Source organism: Eptatretus burgeri, chromosome 3 (assembly GCF_056783735.1).
Source record: "Eptatretus burgeri isolate ZD-2024b chromosome 3, Ebu_testis_v1, whole genome shotgun sequence".
NCBI classification, from domain to species: Eukaryota; Metazoa; Chordata; class Myxini; order Myxiniformes; family Myxinidae; genus Eptatretus; species Eptatretus burgeri.
In genome coordinates, this window is record NC_140963.1 from 1,585,092 (window position 1) to 1,605,475 (window position 20,384).

Here is a 20,384-nt window from a genome sequence, read left to right on the forward strand (position 1 = left end):
CTCGAAAGCAGACACGTAAGCCGCTCGTGAAACGTGCATGGATTTATCCATGGCGATGTACCTTCGGTCCTCACTGGCAGCGGTGGATCCTCCACAGATGGTGAATGTCTTCTCGTCTCTGTGGGCAGCGAGGCTGCGATCGAGCCAGGGAATGTACAGTGCGGGCCATGTTGGCGCATGCGGAACGAACGCGTTGATCAGCGCTGGTCGGATGCCCGACATTCAGCGTGCAGGACATGATCAGCGTGTAGGACATTCGACCGCTCGCCCGGGGATTTTTACAGGTTGATTCGCGTGCCAATTTCGGTGTGGGCGATTCATGTCATCTCGTGGTTTCGGAGCGCAATATTGCCGCTGTTAAGGGAGGCCTTGCCGGAAACGAAGTGAGGCGGTTTCCGGCCCAAGCTGGCGGGCCACGTGAGGGGTCGGGGCCAATCGGAGCGCCCAATTCGGGTGATGACGTTTGGATTTGGCATGGCCCTCCACCCCACCCCCCCCCCCGAGTTGCGGGCCCTAAAAAGGTCGGCGCAGTCCCTCTTGCCGGGTCGGTCTGTGGTTTCCTGCTTCTCGTCTCGGCCTCCTCGTCTCCGCCCACGCCTCGTCAACATCTCCACGACCCGCCTCCTGCTCCTTGACTCCGCCTCCTCAGTTCTGCCCACACCACGCCGACCCCACCTGCCTACCTGATTCCGCCCACTGCTCCACCCTCGCCCTCTGGACGTCGCCCCTTCTCCACTCAAGCTCCTCCTTCATGAGCACAGTCTCCAGATGTGCGGCTTGGGCCAGAGGCAACACACCCACTGTTGGGTACCGCACCCCAGAGCATCCCCCCAAAAAACGTATTGGTGGCACGTCGTGCCGTCGGGCGCACAGGCACCTATATCATAGCCTCAACCTCCCCCTCCCCGCCTCCCTCCCAGTTGCAGAACTCCCTCTTTACCGGGTTCTGTGTCTGTGTGAACATGTGTGTGTGTGTGTGTGCGTGTGTGCTAGCGCCTGTCTGCTTAAGTAAGATTGTTAACATTGTTATTGTTATTATTTCCGCATTAAGTCTGCACTGTGTCCCCTTTTGTAAGTTGCCAGTTTATTGCCGCACCACGCTTCTTTCTATCTCTGCACAACACACCCCAATAAATGTTCACTGTGCCACATAGCTTTCCTCGCCTGCTTGTAAATAAATTACGATTATTATCTTGCCAAAACGAAGTTTTTGCAAGATATGTTAGTCAGCTTGTATGTTTTGTTTGTTTTTTTTTTTTGTCTGTAATCACGTATAAAAAATTCTGCAGAGCACAGTTATCATTGGAAATTTTTGTAACTTCGCATATCAGAGGCCTATAGAGGTCCCTTTCAGCGCATAAAATTTTGAAGGTCAAGGTCACTTTGTCGCAAATCAGGGGAGTCGACGAAACCCTTATTTTTTGAGTAATTTTGATTGGATCGTCTTCAAACTTCATGGGAATATAGTTCATGGTCTGGCACTCAGCTAATTAATTTTTGGTGGCGATTGGCCTTAACCTTCATATGTTTTTTTTTGTTTGTTTTTTTTTGTCTGTAATCACGTATAAATCACTCTGCAGAGCACAGTTATCATTGGAAATTTTTGTAACCGCATATCAGAGGCCTATAAAGGTCCCTTTCAGCGCATAAAATTTTGAAGGTCAAGGTCAAAGGTCAAGGTCACTGTCTCAAATCAGGGGAGTCGACGAAACCCTTATTTTTTGAGTAATTTTGATCGGATCGTCTTCAAACTTCATGGGAATATAGTTCATGTTCTGGCGCTCAGCTTATTAATTTTTGGTGGCGATTGGCCTTGACCTTCATGATTAACGCCTGAGGTCAAACATATTTGACCCCAAGGTCAAATTTTCAAGTTTTAGGAACCATATCGTGTAGTACCTCAAATTGAACACCTCGATGAGTGCTTTCGAGATATGTCAAGCTTGAGACATTATGACGTCATTTGGTGACGTTATGAGGCAAACGCATATTTTTCATGGTTACTCTGTAGAACGATTCTCATCGGAATCTCTCGTAGGCAAATATTCCTCAAGGAGTCGCTCCTGGTGGATAGCAGCTCTGTTCACCTCCGGGTGACCTTAAAGAAGTCACACGTGGTCACCTTTTGGCAAGATAGCACCCTGTGGGTGACATTGGTTTATTTGTTTGTCTGTGAAAAGGATATCTCAAAAAGTTGGGGATGGATTCTGATGGCTGACTAGTTGTTTTAATTTACTCACAAGTTCATTGGTGTATTACTAAACTGTATTATTGGTTTATTAGGAATGTTCCATGCTCGGTTTTGTCTTTTCATCCATTGATCAAGCATGGTCCAAATCCTACTTTAGCCGGGACTTTATTCCCAACGATCCTTTCCTTTTAGCCGGTACGTCCTTGGCAGTGTCGCTCGGCTACATCCGATCCGGTAAAGTGATCCGGTCTGGTAGAGTGATCCGGTTCGCACAAGGCGTACCGAGGGCGTGTTTCCCCAGTAATTAAACCACGTGATTAATTAGGTAACCCCATTAACCCATAGACTGGAGGACCCTAGGTCACGCGGTCGAGTTATTGGCGTCCACGGTCGGTGAAGCGACCCACCGCATCACGGAATTATCTTTGTGCGACGGCCTACAATTCCGGAGAGTCTGGTGGGAATCGACATCTCGCTTCCCCCTTCAACTGGTCTCCTCACCCGACCCCCCGGCCCGCAACGATATATATATATATATATTCTTACGTTTGAGGGGGGGTATGCATTCAAAGGGTAATTAGGATGTTTAATTAGGTGTGCCATGCTGTTCGAGTGTGCCAGGATCTCGATGTAATAAGTAGCAATTCAGTGGTGATAAGTTGTCCAGTAAATGTCCATTTCTTCAAGGGGGAAATGATAATTGTCACGTAATTAGATAGGGATACGGGATAGGGTAAGTGTGTCTGCGTAAACCCCTTTTAGTATTCTCTGGAGGCTTGCCGTGACGTCACAGGACAGTGCTGTGGATGGCTCCGCCCCGTGATCACGATTGGCGGAAGGCGACGGCGGAGGGCCAATAAATGGCTCGATTGAAAGTGACGAGGACAGGAGCATAAAAAGGTTCTGTTCGGGGTCGAAAAGGAAGAGGAAGAAGATCGGGACAGAAAGACCGTTTTTTTGGGGTGGAGGTTGTTGTGCTGGGAGCGTGCTTGTTGTTGCGCTGATTCAGCCCTGGTTTCATCATGTCTTGTAGCCTTGCTGAGCCTCGTGCCTCACCTTGGTTGGTTCTGGGGTTCTGCTGGCTCGGAGTACGGGGTCGAACGGTGGGCGGACCTGCCTCCCTCTCCTGCTCGCAATTTGGTGCCAGAACTGGTTCCCTGGCGGCTGTGAGCGGACTTGGGCCAAGACCAGAAGGTCGACAGCACCACGGTTTCTCCCGCCCCCCTGACGAGAGCAAGGCCAGGTCGTCCGACACCAATCCAGGGACTGTTGCGTCCACACCACGGTCCAGCCTGACCACCAGGAATCACTACGTTTTGTGTGTGTGTGTGTGTGTGTGTGTGTGTGTGTGTGTGTGTGTGTGTGTGTGTGTGTGTGTGTGTGTGTGTGTGTGTGTGTGTGTGTGTACCTGGCGCCTTAGAGGGTTTGAGATTGGTATATCCATTGGAATTGTCTGTGTTTTCCCCACGCCCGATCCCACACCATCCCGTCGAATCGCCCCGGATCCCTCTTCTTGCCGAGTCTTGTTATTTCTGGTTAGAGAAATAAACATCATCAACTCAGTGAAAAGCAACTCGTGCCACCTTCCTCGTCCCGTTTGCGGTAGAACGATTAGAACCGCCATCTTTGGGTTATAAATAAATAAACCGCCTCCATCGTTTCGGCTCATTGTACGTTGGTGGGACTGTTCAAGTCCCGTGGACGTCACTACATATATATATATATATATATATATATATATATATATATATATATATATATATATATATATATATATATATATATATATATACATAAGTAGGGTGAATATACTGGTTCTGGCTCACTTTTCCCCATGTAAATGAATGGGGGATTTTCAGCGATTCCTATTTTTTTCCCTCAAAATAAACCCCCTTTTTATCCCAAGGTATATTTATTTGTCTCCCCTTTTAACCTGGAGGTTGAACCTCATTGAATTGAACACCTGGGGGTTGAACAGCTCACTCATTGAACCTATAAAGATTTGTTCATTCTCAAATTCCTTCAATAGTTTAATTTTCTTTGCACAATAATCCCCATCTAAAATATTGAAAAACAAAACATTTGAATCTTTATATTTTTTAAGATACCCCTTTTGTGTCATTATGAAATGATAAACTTCTCTTAATGATCTCATCTGGCCACCGCCCGAGTTGCAAATCATTTTTGTGCATAAACCACGCTATAAAAAAAGTTTTGTTTCAAATGTTTTCAGTTCATGCCGTGAAAATGAGGAAGTGTTTTTTTGACACGGTCGTGCTGTGAAAAGAAAAACAGGAACTATTCTGTGAGACAAGGTCTCGTGTTTATATTTTATCTCAGAACACGAACTGAAAACATGTTTAATCAAAACCATTTCAGGGTATTTTAAGTATGTTTTGAAAATGATTCATACAATTTGAGAATATATCACCCAGTTATTTTCCAAGCTGTCTCACCCGGTGTCATTTCCTGTGGCTACACCCAATGATTAGGTAATTTCCTCGTCGTTGCCTTATAAGTGATTCGCCAGACAAAGTTTCTGCCAGACGGGATTTTCATTTTTACAACTGAGACATGAGCGATCTTTCTTCCGCGAACAAAACAGCTCAACACAAAGTTGGTAAGCCTGTGTATTGGTTCCTCTTTGAACGATGAAGCAATTGATAATAAATTAAATCGTGATAATTCTGATATATATATATATTTTTTTTTCTTGGCAGGTCCTTGGAAGAAGAGCAGTTTACATATCACGACGAGGTGCATGAAATTAATGCTCTTATTGAAGAGGTCAATCATCTTAGAAGAGAATTGAAAAACATTTTTAAAGACTGACACGACGTCTTATCACGGCCCAGAGACATGGACTCACTCTCTTCCGATGAACAAAACAGGTCAACACAAAGTTGGTAAGTTGGTTCCTCTTTGAACGATGAAGCAATTGATTATAAATTAAATCGTGATAATTCTGATATATATATTTTTTTCTTGGCAGGTCCTTGAAAGAAGTGGAGTTCACATATCACGATGAGGTGCATCAAATGAATGCTCTTATTGAAGAGGTCAATGATTTTAGAAGAGAATTGAAAAACATTTATAATGACTGGTACGAAGTCTTATCACGGCCTCTGATCTCGAATGAATTAAACCAATGGTGAGACACGTGTGTGTGTGTGTGTGTGTGTGTGTATATATATATATATATATATATATATATATATATATATATATATATATATATATATATATATATATATATGTATATATATGTGTCTGTGTGTGTGTGTGTGTGTGTGTGTGTATATATATATGTGTGTGTGTGTGTGTGCGTGTGTGTCGCTTTCCCTGTCTGTCTCTTTGTATCTCTCTGTCTTTCTTTCTACCTACCTCTCTCTGTCTGTCTCTCCATCTATACCGTTGACTTATTATTTATTTTTTTTTCAGCACTATCACACAACATCAGCTGTTGAAGCAATCTGGTACAACACATGATTTTCTGGAGGTAAATGTTTCTGAATTATTATTTAGTTATTTTTTTTTATTAATATCACTCTCTCTTTAGAATGTCGTCTTATGTTGGTTGCATCATTAGTTTGGACGCGGTTTTGCCAGTACACTGGAATTCATTTTATTGGCCTTGAAAGGATGACAGGCTCCTGGTGTGTTAATTCAGTGGTCAACGAGGCTTACTCATATGACCATGTAATTATTATCCACTTTTTGTTTCAAAACAGAATATGGTGTCTGAGTTTCGAAATCACAAGACATCTGAAGAAGATTGCTGGGAAAGATTATACATTCTCGCAAATGAATATTTAATATTTTCAATTTTAATAAATTATATTTGTTTTGTTTACAATTACTTGATTTTAAATTTCAAAAAAAGGATTAAGACATGAAGGGGGGGTAGGTGCGCTCCCCCAATGACCCATCACCCCCTCATCCCATCCCTCCCCTCCATGTGTGTGTGTGGGGAAGGGTGGGGGTGGGATGAGGGAGGTGGTGGGTCAAAGGTGGGGGCGCACAGGGGGATGAGGGGGTGGGGCTTGTGTGGGCGGGGCTTGTGTGGGCGGGGCTTGTGTGGGTGGGGCTTGTGTGGGTGGGGCTTCGGTGGGAGGGGCTTGTGTGGGTGGGGCTTGTGTGGGTGGGGCTTGTGTGGGCGGAGCTTCGGTGGGAGGGCGTGTGTGGGCGGGGCTTGTGGCAGGGCGTTTATGTGGACAGGGTTTATGTGGGCAGGCTTTATGTAGGTGGAGCTTGTGTGGGCAGGGTTTATGTGGGCAGGGTTTATGTGGGCGGGGTGAATGTGGATGAGGTTTATGTGGATGAGGTTTGTGTGGATAAATGGATGGGTGGAGAGATGGGTGGATGGGTGGAGCTTGTGTGGATGGGTGGATAATTTTTTAATTAAATAAACATGTTGTGTGTGGGGAACTAATTAACTAATCACTAATTATGTGAATATGATGAATATGGGTGGAGCTTGTGAGGGGTTTGTGCGTGTGGAGCTTGTGTGGAGCTTGTGAGGGGTTTGTGTGGGGTGGGATTTATGTGGGCAGGGTTTGTGTGGGGTTTGTGTGGGGTTTGTGTGGGGTGGGGTTTGTGTGGGGTGGGGTTTGTGTGGGCGGAGTCAAAAAGGGGCAGAGTCAAAAAATTTCAATTTATCTTTGTCTTTTGTAATTCCTGTGAATAAAATGAACCTAAAATCTCTTCCCCTTCCAAATCATATATCTTATAAGTCCAAGGAACCCTATCTATTACATCAACAATTTTAAAAAGCTCGTTCGTCCATCTTTTAATATAACCCTTTTCAAAATGAGATTTCCACCTATATATTCTGACGAAATCACCAACTTTGAACTTAGGTTTTCTGACATTAATCTCTTTTTCATATTTTAATTTTGTAAATGTTTCTGATGGTTTCATATTTGTTGACGTGTGAATCGTGTCATTATACTTATCCACAATATCCTGAATAAAAGATGACCATTGTTGTGAACCGAGTTGTGTGAATTTTTTATATAGTCTCTCTTTTAAGGTACGATTAAAACGTTCAATAACAACTGCCTTCCCTTCATTAAAGGTACTGTATAATGTAATACTGTTATTTTTTTAGAAAATTCATAAATGTCTTGTTATAAAACTCTCTACCCTCATCAGTCCACAATTTTTTAGGTTTTCTCTTACTTTTATTAAATATCTGTTGAAAGGCCAACATAAGAGTATAACCTGTTTTGTTTTTTAATGGTACAACCCATACGTATCTACTCCTCAAATCAATAATGGTTAAAGCATACTTGTACCCCTTATCATTATTGAGTTCAATCAAATCAGCAGACCAGATATAATCAACTTCCTTGGAATAAACTTTCCTTCTCTGAAACTTTGTGAATATTGGTTTATGTAATTCATCAGCTAATTGCTCTTCAATCTTAATGACATCATTAGAGCTTACAAGTTTTTTGAATTTCCAAGTCCAAGTTTCAATTTAGCACCGATCATCTTCTTCACGATGAACCTATCAACTTTTTCTCTCAAGGTTGGATTTTGTATCAGAGACAAATTATACAACATTTCTCTATCGGCTTCATGCTTTTCTTCCAAAGTTGTGGTATTCCCATAATCAATATTGTGTCTCATGCACACTTCATGAACTCTATTGATAGGCTTACTCCAGGATTTAGGATTGTCTGCCTCATCGAATCTTTTATCCAAGTTTGTGCCTGGACCACAGAAAGAATACCCTGGAAGATGTAATTCCCCTGGTATTCCAGTAGTTGTAAATTTACTTCCTGATAAAAACTTTTGTATATCTCCTCCTCGTTTGTGTTTGGAGATAAATTGATTTTTTTTTGAACCACACACCGAACATATACCTTTTTGTATAACCCTGTTATTTTTACTTTTAATATATGAAATATTTTTAGTGTTAGTTTTCTTTTTACATTTGAGACAATAACTCATTTATTTATGTGAAAAATTCCTGCAGAGTGCAAAAACCTTTTTAGTTTCCAACATGCACATTTGAATCTTAATTTTTAAAACATAAAGAATCCTTAGAAATGCCTTCACTCTCTCCTCCATTTATTCAAGAAAAAAACAAATAAATGAAAAACTTGAATTAAAATGAATATCTTGTCGATGTCAATAGTCTTGAAGAAAATATTTCAAATAGACTTGTCAATTCTTTGTTTTCCTCCTCGGTAGGTTGAGTTATTTTCTGTAATACCACCAATCTTTTTTTAATCTCACTGGTTTCCATATTTTGATATTTATTCATTTTCTCTCTTTCCTCCCTCTCCTCCCTCTCTCTCTTCTCTCTTTCCTCCCTCTCTCTCTCTCTCTCTCTCTCTCTCTCTCTCTCTCTCTCTCTCTCTCTCTCTCTCTCTCTCTCTCTCTCTCTCTCTCTCTCTCTCTCTCTCTCTCTCTCTTCTCTCTCTTCTCCCTTTCATCCCTCTCTCTTCTCTCTTTCCTCCCTCTCTCTCTTCTCTCTTTCCTCCCTCTCTCTCTTCTCCCTTTCATCCCTCTCTCTCTTCTCTCTTTCCTCCCTCTCTCTCTTCTCCTTTTCCTCCTCTTCCCTCTCTTCTTCAACTCCTTCCTCATCTCTTATTATCCTTGAATCGCTTACACCCCATAGAATATCATACATATATTCATCAGGATTTCTTGTTATTCCTGTATCCAAAATAATTTTTTTTACAACAGGAAACCAATAAAATTTCTTTTGAATTTCTAAAAGAGCCTTACCTTTTCTTAACTTTATAATTTTTTCATTATTTAACATTTTCATTAAATCTAAAGTTGTCGGTTTATCAACATCAGCATAATGCCAATCTTTTATTGAAAATACCTCATTCTTATGTTGTAGAACATATTTATTAAAATACCGAATACCCTTTTCTTGAAGGTATGCTTGGACACAGAAATGATAACTTTCTTGAAGCATTCTTTCTAGCATTTATGTATTAGAAATATATGTTAGAATAATATTATGGCACGAAACACCTCCCCATCTTCCCATAGTTAAATCATTTTGTATTTCCTTACTTATTATATATAATCCTGTTTTTTCTGTTTTCATGAGATAAACAAGGGCAAAACCATTATTATATTTACCCTTATTAAATTCTTTTATTTGTTGTTTACTAATCGTGGCCCCAAAAAACTCATTCTCGATACCAAGTGGATAATATTCTTCCTTACGAGACTGATTTAATTGTTCCAGGTCTTCGAGGTTAATTTTAAATGACCAATTATACCCTAAATCATTCATATCATACCCCCATTGTTCTATTCTCATACAAACGATACGCCCTTCTTTATAAAAATTTATTTTAACTCGAACTGTGAATTCTGTATGACCTGGAGATAATATCAACACTTCTGTATCTTTGGAATACACGGCCGTTTTATTTAAGGATATATATTGTGATAAATCGCTTAATCTCACCAAGTCATTCGCGTCAGTCGGGCTTGGATAATTTTTTAATTTATAAGCATTTTTCATGTTAATATTTTTGGTTATATTATATTTATGTCGTTCAGCCTGTGCCTTTGTGTAATAATTTGATAAATCAATATTCAGTTCTTGAGATACACCAAATATAGAACCATCTTTACCAACATAAGTCATTTATATTGGATTAAAAATAATATCATAAAAATTTTTATTTTTGTTGAGTTGAAATAACACATACAGACATAATTGACCACAACACTTGGAATTTAATTATTGGACTTGAAATGTTTGATAAACACCATTCTGTAAGAATTTTATGACTTCAACAGGTGGTGGAAGACCAAAACTATCAAAATAATATTTGCCTTGACTATTAAAAATACAAACCCAATGAGAACCGTTCCCATTATTATCTTCTAAGTTCATAATAATATTCTTTGTATGTTTCGGCACATTTGTTAATTCATCTCTCATACAAATAACCACATTATGAATTTTTAATTTCTTACAATATTTGACAAGTTGTAAATTTGATGTTGTATTCTTTCCAAATTCTTTCAACCACTCATCAATGCTCATTTATTTATTAGAAAGATATAATCCATTACCTCTTTTCGTTAATTTTACACCTGCTTGTGCTATAGAAGAAAGCATATCTCCAACTAACAATCTCGCTTTATCAGGCAGACCTTCAAGTTTTTCAGCAAAATCTACAATTACACCACTTCCACTAATTTGTTTCTCCAACTCTTTGTTATGTCTTTCCAATTCTTTTTGAGCCTGGAGTTGAGCCTTCCTTTCGTTGGCAGTTTTCACCGCTGTTGAAATACCACCCGTCAATGCTCCAACCGCACTTAAACCAGCAAATAAAGGAAGTAGAAATGGGAGAAATCCTCCACTCGTCTCTCTTATTAAATATTTTTTCAACATTGGTTTTGTCATTTTAATTTTAAGTGAGCCAGTGTCATTCAAGATTTTAACCTGTTCTCTTGTGAGAAAAACATCAATTCTTACTGCTCCTTTTCTCTGAATTGTATTAACGTTAATCGTACAAGGCTTTTGATTTTGAACACAAGATGATAGTTTATGAAGATTGATTTGATTAACATATACCCCAGTTGGTACTTTGCCACTCATTTATTTAACAAAAAATTATGTGAGACTAATCATCACACCATTATCTGTATTAATCTGCAATTCTGTTTCTTCCAAAAGCAAACAATATGTATCAACTTCTTCACTCTCTCCTCTTTCAATGTATAGGGAAGTATCCACTCGATTAGACTTTATAGTTTCCTTTTGAGCGCTCAGGTCAAACGCATAGATTGTATACAAACTTTTAAATGCTGTCATATCCAAAATAGGTTCTTTATTTCCATTACTTTCACACACCTTTTGGTAAGACTTGTATGCTTCAGCAAAATCATTTTTTTCCCAATTAATTTCCAATCTATCTCATGGATAAAATGTTCCATCTAGAGAAACGCGAAGTTGTTTCACCTTAGCATTATCACTCAATGCATTATTGTTATCAGTCGCAGTATCACCATCTGGCATTTTAAAAATGATCCACAGATATCGTGGCTTTCCTTCCAGAACACCCACATTCCACGTGTAAATAGTTTGGTTGAGTTTAACGTGTTGACATCTTCTTTTGAGGTATGATACACTGAGTGGTTTCTTTGAGTTAAGTCTTCGATTCAACATCTCTTCTGTTTTAAGATTAGGAGTATATTCACTGATATACCAACTCATCTCCTCAATTACAAATTTATTCTGATCACCAAAAGCACTACCAACACCAAAAAGCAATCGATTTTCATTATCATTCCTTTGTAGTTGAAATCTAATTTTAAGACCATACAGAACTTTATCATGATCACAAAATCCAAATATACCTTTAAGAGGAACTGCCACAGTAAAACTATTTTCTGCTTTTGTATCATCATTATACGCTCCTTTCCTTTGAGTATATCCAGGGTCTGTGTTTGTTCCAGTTGACATATCAGGAATAAAACCTTCGACAGACCCCTTTCCCATTCTATCACTGAATGTTTAGAGTGTAAATTTCATCATTTCAGATACAGCAGAGACATAATCAACCGCTTCAACTTCTTGTGTTCCAATATACAAACGCACACTATCAAACATTTTCCAGAAGAAATCATTTACAAGTGTAGCGTTTGTGTTAGTCGCAGCCTTAGTGAATTTAAATTTACACAACAAGAAACTTTCGGATAGATTCAAATAGGTTTGTTGATTATTTTTTTCAAAACTTTTTGTACCATTCGTATTCCAGTCTGTTCCAGTTATTGCATTTACCTTGAAGTAATCTTCTTTTTTAGTGGAGTTTGAGATAATAATAGCATCATCCAAATCATAGATACTATCAATTGCTTCCATACTTGTATTTATTTTGGAAAAAAGATGTTAAAACTTTTGAAACCCTGATCCAAGTATTCGAATTATTTTCTGTCGTTCTTGGGGGGACAACTGAGTTTTGCCTTTCTTAATTTCTTTTATTGCTTGTAATTTATGAGATTCCTTCTGGGCATCTTTTATGCTCTTTACAACACCTGCTACATTTTCCACAGCAGAAGCAGTTGAACCAATTAGATCTTTATGTTTAAGAATAGTTGAACCAATACCCATTAGAGTATCAATTATCCCATCTCCTCGAAATTGATGTCCAACACCCCTTTGTCTCTTAGGTTTATAGTATCCTCTACCAAGATACATACCTTCACCCTTGTAGTATGGGGAAAGGAACATCCCATCCCCTGAAATTATTTTATATTTTCCCAACTCGTGTTTCCTCACAATAACCATCGTATTTATTTATTGGAAAACTTCACGTAGGTGAATTCTGATGGATATAACTTCTCCATTAAAATAAATCATACGATTATCTTGGTCGGTTATCCTAAAATTTACTCTGTGTATGGTTTTTCCTGACACAGGGAGATAAACCAAATTTTTAGGTTCCATATTGAATTTATAACCAATTGGGGTTGAGTATGCGCTGAAAGAAAATATTGCATTTGTTTTTTTTCCATCATTATAAGCAACATCAATCAAATCACAGTGAATTAACACCGAATTTATTCCCGAGGATATTTGAATGACATTATCACTGTAAAACGTCCCATTAGTTTCAATCTTTTTTGAGGAGAAACCCAATAACTCTCTAAATGAATTATCAATTGTGAAATCAACCTTGTAGTTATTTTTTAACTTTAATCGTTGATTTTGAAGTTTGTTTTTGAATGTCTATAACAATATTTTTTGGTTCATCACCCTGTTCTTTCATAAGACGAGCAATTTCGGAAGATATTTGAGAAATCTCATATGCTCCGGGTGAGACTGTTATCGTTTTGTATCCACTTCCGGGATTATAACTAAACTTGTCATTTTTATCAGTTATATTAAATAAGGTATTATAAGTTTCCATGGACAATAAAGATGCCTCATATTCTTTTGTTGGGTCAAGTTGTAGTGGGTATGGGAATGAAGATGTGTGGTCGCTTGTTGTGAAATTAAAACTCAGGATTGTGCTTCTCATCTTATTTAATATGAGATAAAATGTCTTTATATTGAGATTTATTAATTATTTTCATGTTCATCAACTGGTCTAAAATGGCTGATGCTTCATTAAAACAATTGTTATTTCCAGCCTTCTTACTACCTAACAACAATAACAGTCTATTAACTAATTGCGATGGGTCATTTGGAAGAAAACTAACACCTGAACCAAGGATACTTAAAGCCTGAATAATGTGTTTCTCCTTCTCATTCTTCCTACTTTTACCAGAAAGAATAACCCTATAATTTAGAGTGTTCAGCAGATCAATATATACTCTATCATCATTATTTTCCATGTCCAATGGTTTATCAATATACTTTGATTCATCCCTCACAGTTGAACCTTGTCTTCCATCTTTTGTGAGAAGAAACATTAATCTCGGAGTTAGTTTAACAGGGGGTTGAGCAGAACCCAAGAACCTTAATTCATCATGAAATATCAATACCTTTTCTTGAAGAAGATGAAATATTGCTGGTTGTTCTGTTGGAATGAGTCCTGCTTTGGTTTTTGAATCCGCTGAATATTCATTGTTTTGAAGAGCATTCACAATTTTATCAGGGGGTTGATTAATCTCTTCCAGTTGTTGAAATAAACCTTCATCATCATATACCTTTAATTCTCCTAAATGCTCTAATTCTTCCTCCATCATTTGATCAAAATCTTTTAACATTTGAAGTTTTTTAGGAGTATATTCTACTGTGGGAACTGTGGAAACATCTTTCATTTTTTCTTGGGAAGTTTTTAAAAGTGGTTTAAAAAATTTCTCTTGTTTTTCAAATGCTTCTTCGCCCGTTAGTTTCTGTCTGCGTTTCTTCTTTATGTCTTCCTGCTGTTTTACAACTTTTGAAACCAACTCTTGATGTTCCTTAAATCTTCTTGCTCTTTCTTTTGCATCAATTTATTTATTGTAAGATATACTTTAATGAATTGTAAAGATCAACAGGGAAATTTTCCTTTTCTTCATCATTCAAGTAGATGTGTTCAAATAAATCCTTTTCTTTAAATATTTCATCAAATTCTTTATTAACATTAATGCGAGTTGTAATTTCTTCTTCACTAATACTTGCATCTCTGCTTTTCATACGTTTGCGTTGAGTTTCTTCATCAACATCAAAACCGAATGATAAAATCTTCACTCTGCTCAGATGTTTAATAATTTGTCTCGTTCCTTCTGGATTAGTTTCTAATATCCCAACACCACCAGATTTTAGTTTCCTTAACTCACTCTTACAATGTGAATATTTTGTTGTACCAAGAGAAACCTCCTCAAATATTTGACCTTCATTCCTCAATCGCATATGTTCCTCCACTGAAATATAGTAATAATCTTCACCTTTTACTTCTCCAGGTCTTATGCTCTAGTTGTTGTTGATACAATGCGTATCACGGGGTGTTTTTCAAGTAAATTTACAATATTCTCATTTGTACTACACAAGAACCTTGATTTATGAAAGTTTTTTCCAGAAGCAGATTTACCCACAAGATTTACAATAATAGTTGTCATTTATATATTGTTGTGGTTGACCAAATTCGCAAACCGCCATTCAGGTCCCTTAGGTGAGATATCTCGGTAAGTATATGTGTAGTTAGGCCCAAACCCGTTGTCTAGAGGGAATAAATGTCATTCATGCGTGCTGCGACTCTTCAGGATAGCCGTTTTTCTTTTACTATCTTTATTTTGGACCAACCGCCATTATTACCACCACCAACCACGTCTCAACAGCCATCACAACAACAACCACCAACCACAACGCCGCTTCACCACAACCGCCACGACCTTTACCGTCACAACTCGCCACCATCGCATCACCGTCATCTCGCGCCACTCATGGGCACCGATGCTGGACTCGTGTAGAGCGCGCACCGAGCAGCGCGTTCAAAAGCATCGCGGACTTTCCGCAGAAAAACGGATCAAAAACGACTCACGCCCACTTTTGTTCCGTCCAATCGGTGAGCGAGGGGAGTAGGGTAAGAATACTGATTCTGGCTCACTTTTTCCCATGTAAATGAATGGGGGATTTTCAGCGATTCATTTTTTTTTTCCTAAAAATAAACCCCCTTTTTATCCCAAGGTATATTTATTTGTCTCCCCTTTTAACTTGGAGGTTGAACCTCATTGAATTGAACACCTGGGGGTTGAACAGCTCACTCATTGAACCTATAAAGATTTGTTCATTCTCAAATTCCTTCAATAGTTTAATTTTCTTTGCACAATAATCCCCATCTAAAATATTGACAAACAAAACATTTGAATCTTTATATTTTTTAAGATACCCCATTTGTGCCATTACGAAATGATAAACTTCTCTTAATGCTCTTGTTTGACCACCTCCTGAGCCACAGGTTATTTTTTGTTAAGCCCCGCCCACTTTTCTTTAAGCCCCGCCCACTTTTGTTAAGCCCCACCCACTTTCCACAAGGTATTCAATAAGCCCCGCCCACTTTTCTTTAAGTCCCGCCCACTTTTGCTAAGCCCCGCCCACTTTTCATAAGGTATTTTTTCTAAGCCACGCCCACTTTTGCTAAGCTCCGCCCACTTTTCATAAGGTTTTTTTCTAAGCCACGCCCACTTTTCCTAAGCTCCGCCTATTTTTGCTAAGCCCCGCCCACTCTTACATCATTTCCAGTTCATCTCTGACTCACAAAGAAATCACTAGAAAATTACAGGATGTTATGGTTTTGAAAAATTTCCCAATGAAGGCTTGCCTAGGCTTGCCCAGGGAATTTCCAAAGGAAACCACACCCACCAGTCTTTCTCTATAAAAGCTTCAAACCCAGGCTCCATTTTAAACATTTGTTTTTGCTGGCAATGGTGTTCTGTGTGCTTGTCTCAAACTGTCTGTCTTCTATGGAACTAAACCTTCAAGTTGATGAACTGGATTCAAACCTCTTATCTATTGAGGTAAGATTTTTTATTTTCCTATTTTCAAACTTTGATTGAAGCATACTCATTTAATAATTAAATAACTTAATTAATACATTATTATTTTCTCTCACAGGAAATTGTGTCTGAAATACGAAATGAAAATACTGCTTTTGCTACAACTTGAGGGGAAATTGTTGGCTTGGTTGAAGACCTTGAGTGGGATGACTTTGGTGTTCCTTGGAACTCTCTGTCTTCTATGGAACTAAACCTTCAAGTTGATGAACTGGATTCAAACCTCTTATCTATTGAGGTAAGATTTTTTATTTTCCTATTTTCAAACTTTGATTGAAGCATACTCATTTAATAATTAAATAACTTAATTAATACATTATTATTTTCTCTCACAGGAAATTGTGTCTGAAATACGAAATGAAAATACTGCTTTTGCTACAACTTGGGGCGAAATTGTTGGCTTGGTTGAAGACCTTATGAGCGACCAAGACCCACAGAACGAGTTCGTCCTTGATGACCCAACCAAAGAGTTATACCTTGGAGACCAACAAAATCCTGAAAAAGAGTTTTACAGCAATAGTACTCATTGTGAGTTATCAAGACAATACCCACTGAATAAGTTATACCTTGATGAGCCAGAATACAAGTTTTACCTTGGAGACTCACAAATTTTGAAAAAATCAGTAAATGAGTTCTGCCTTGATGGTTTAAATAACTACCTTGGAGACTCAGGAAAAGGGTTCTGCCAAGATGGTTCTAAATATGGGGCCTACCTTGGAGACTCACAAATTTTGAAAAAAATCAGAAAATGAGTTCTGCCTTGATGGTTTAAATAACTACCTTGGAGACTCAGGAAAAGGGTTCTGCCAAGATGGTTCTAAATATGGGGCCTACCTTGGAGACTCACAAATTTTGAAAAAATCAGTAAATGAGTTATCCTTAAGAGACTTTGTAAGTTGGTTTTACTTTGAATACTTGAAATGTGGGTTCTGGATTGATAACTCACAATGTGATACATATCTTGGAAACTCAACGGGAATGTGGTTATACCTTGAAGACTTGGAAAGTTGGGTTTATGTTGGACACTTGAAACTTTTTTGGGGGCTTTTATTTATTTATTTATTTATTTATTATTATTATTATTATTTTATTTATTTATATTTTGGAGACTTTTGGAGTTGCTATCACTCTTTGGGATCTAAACCTATCGATGTAGTTCTTTGTCGGATGGTGCTTGATGGGAGCAAGATCAAGAAAGTTCTGGGAAGAAAGTGCAGGCTTACTCCCCCTTTTTACGTCATCAAACCTGAAAGCCTTAAAAGACAGAATTGGAAGAAGAGAAAAAAAAAAAAAAAAATATACATTGTTCGTTCTGGGAAGAAAGTGCAGGCTTACTCCCCCTTTCTACGTCATCAAACCTGAAAGCCTTAAAAGACAGAATTGGAAGAAGAGAAAAAAAAAACAAAAAATATACATTGTTCGTTCTGGGAAGAAAGTGCAGGCTTATTCCCCCTTTCTACGTCATCAAACCTGAAAGCCTTAAAAGACAGAATTGGAAGAAGAAAAAAAAACGTAAAAATATATATATATATAGGTGGAAATCTCATTTTGAAAAAGACATTGTGTTGGGCGAGGATTGAGTTGGGGTTGAGATTTTGAATGTGAGGGTTGGGGTTGAGATTTTGAATGTGAGGGTTGGGACACACACACATACACATCAACAAACAAAAGTTAAGCCTTGACTATTCAGTTGAGGATTCTGTGTTTGGGGTTCACAGATCTAAGAACGTCCCCCTTGACACACATTATATACTGTTATACACCTCGGACTTGGCCCTCGAGTGTCCACAACGGTGTATAGTAGGAGGGAGTGAAGCGCCAACCTATTGCTCCCATTGCACACACACACACACACACAAACAAAAGTTAAGCCTTGACTATTCAGTTGAGGATTCTGTGTTTAGGGTTCACAGATCTAAGAACGTCCCCCTTGACACACATTATATACTGTAATACACCTCGGACTTGTCCCTCTAGTGTCCACAAAGGTGTATTATCTGCTTAGTTTTGTCTTTTGTAATTCCTGTGAATAAAATGAACCTAAAATCTCTTTCCCTTCCAAATCATATATTTTATAAGTCCAAGGAACTGTATCTATTACATCAACAATTTTAAAAAGTTCTTTCGTCCATCGTTCAGTAAAACCCTTTTCAAAATGAGATTTCCACCTATATATTCTTACGATATCACCAACTTTGAACTTAGGTTCTCTGACATTAATCTCTTTTTCATATTTTAATTTTGTAAATGTTTCTGATGGCTTCATATTCGTTGACGTGTGAATCGTGTCATTATACTTATCCACAATATCCTGAATAAAAGATGACCATTGTTGTGAACCGAGTTGTGTGAATTTTTTATATAGTCTCTCTTTTAAGGTACGATTAAAACGTTCAACAACAACTGCCTTCCCTTCATTAAAGGTACTGTATAATGTAATACTGTTATTTTTTAGAAAATTCATAAATGTCTTGTCATAAAACTCTCTACCCTCATCAGTCCACAATTTCTTAGGTTTTCTCTTACTTTTATTAAATATCTGTTGAAAAGCTAACATAAGAGTATTACCTGTTTTGTTTTTTAAAGGGACAACCCACGCATATCTACTCCTCAAATCAATAACGGTTAAAGCATACTTGTACCCCTTATCATTATTGAGTTCAATCAAATCAGCAGACCAGATATAATCAACTTCCTTGGAATAAACTTTCCTTCTCTGAAACTTTGTGAATATTGGTTTATGTAATTCATCAGCTAATTGCTCTTCAGTCTTAATGGCATCATTAGAGCCTATAAGTTTTTTGAATTTCCAAGTCCAAGTTTCAATTTAGCACTAATCATCTTCTTCACGATGAACCTATCAACTTTTTCTCTCAAGGTTGGATTTTGTATCAGAGACAAATTACATAACATTTCTCTATCGGCTTCATGCTTTTCTTCCAACGTTGTGGTATTCCCATAATCAATATCGTGTCTCATGCACACTTCATCAACTCTATTGATTGGTTTACTCCAGGATTTAGGATTGTCTGCCTCATCTAATCTTTTATCTAAGTTTGTGCCTGGACCACAGAAAGAATACCCTGGAAGATGTAATTCCCCTGGTATTCCAGTAGTTGTAAATTTACTTCCTGATAAAAACTTTTGTATATCTCCTCCGAGTTTGTGTTTGGAGATAAATTGATTTTTTTTTGAACCACACACCGAACATATACCTTTTTGTATAACCCTGTTATTTTTACTTTTAATATATGAAATATTTTTAGTATTAGTTTTCTTTTTACATTTGAGACAATAACTCATTTATTTATGAGAAAAATTTCTGCAGAGTGCAAAAACCTTTTTAGTTTCCAACATGCACATTTGAATCTTAATTTTTAAAACATAAAGAATCCTTAGAAATGCCTTCACTCTCTCCTCCATTTATTTAAGAAAAAACTTGAATTAAAATGAATAGCTTGACGATGCTAATAGTTTTGTTGAAAGTATTGCAAATAGACTTGTTAATTCTTTGTATTCCTCCCTGGTGAGATAAGTTATTTTCTTTAATACCTCTATTCTTTTTTGAATCTCACTGGTTTCCATATTTTGATATTTATTCATTCTCTCTCTTTCCTCCCTCTCTCTCTTCTCTCTTTCCTCCCTCTCTCTATTCTCTCTTTCCTCCTTCTCTTTCTTCTCCCTCTCTCTATTCTCTCTTTCCTCCTTCTCTCTCTCCTCCTTCTCCTTTTCCTCCTCTTCCCTCTCTTCTTCAACTCCTTCCTCATCCCTTACTATCCTTGAATCGTTTACACCCCATAGAATATTATACATATATTCATCAGGATTTCTTGTTATTCCTGTATCCAAAATAATTTTTTTACAACAGGAAACCAATAAAATTTCTTTTGAATTTCTAAAAGAGCCTTACCTTTTCTTAACCTTATAATTTTTTCATTATTTAACATTCTAATTAAATCTAAAGTTGTCGGTTTATCAACATCAGCATAATGCCAATCTTTTATTGAAAATACCTCATTCTTATGTTGTAGAACATATTTATTAAAATACCGAATACCCTTTTCTTGAAGGTATGCTTGAACACAGAAATGATAATTTTCTTGAAGCCTTCTTGCTGTCATTTATGTATTAGAAATATATGTTAGAATAATATTATGGCACGAAACACCTCCCCATCTTCCCATAGTTAAATCATTTTGTATTTCCTTACTTATTATAT

General features: G+C 37.8%; 1 protein-coding gene and 2 long non-coding RNA genes across 6 annotated transcripts in view; 2 read left to right on the plus strand and 1 right to left on the minus strand.

Annotated features, from left to right (window-relative positions):
- Positions 1-20,384, minus strand: part of LOC147029286 (dual specificity calcium/calmodulin-dependent 3',5'-cyclic nucleotide phosphodiesterase 1A-like) — a 413,056-nt gene that overhangs the window by 233,963 nt on the left and 158,709 nt on the right. The window lies entirely within an intron of this gene.
- On the plus strand, positions 5,112-6,097 carry LOC147029287 (uncharacterized). Its single transcript, XR_015055700.1, has 3 exons — positions 5,112-5,342; positions 5,633-5,690; positions 5,923-6,097. It is a non-coding gene; the product is annotated as an uncharacterized LOC147029287 (long non-coding RNA).
- LOC147029288 (uncharacterized) lies at positions 15,734-18,500 on the plus strand. 2 transcript variants are annotated; one of them, XR_015055854.1, is made up of 3 exons: positions 15,768-16,129; positions 16,227-16,403; positions 16,501-18,500. It is a non-coding gene; the product is annotated as an uncharacterized LOC147029288 (long non-coding RNA). The 2 variants fall into 2 exon arrangements; XR_015055853.1 differs by having other exon boundaries at positions 15,734-16,129; positions 16,227-18,500.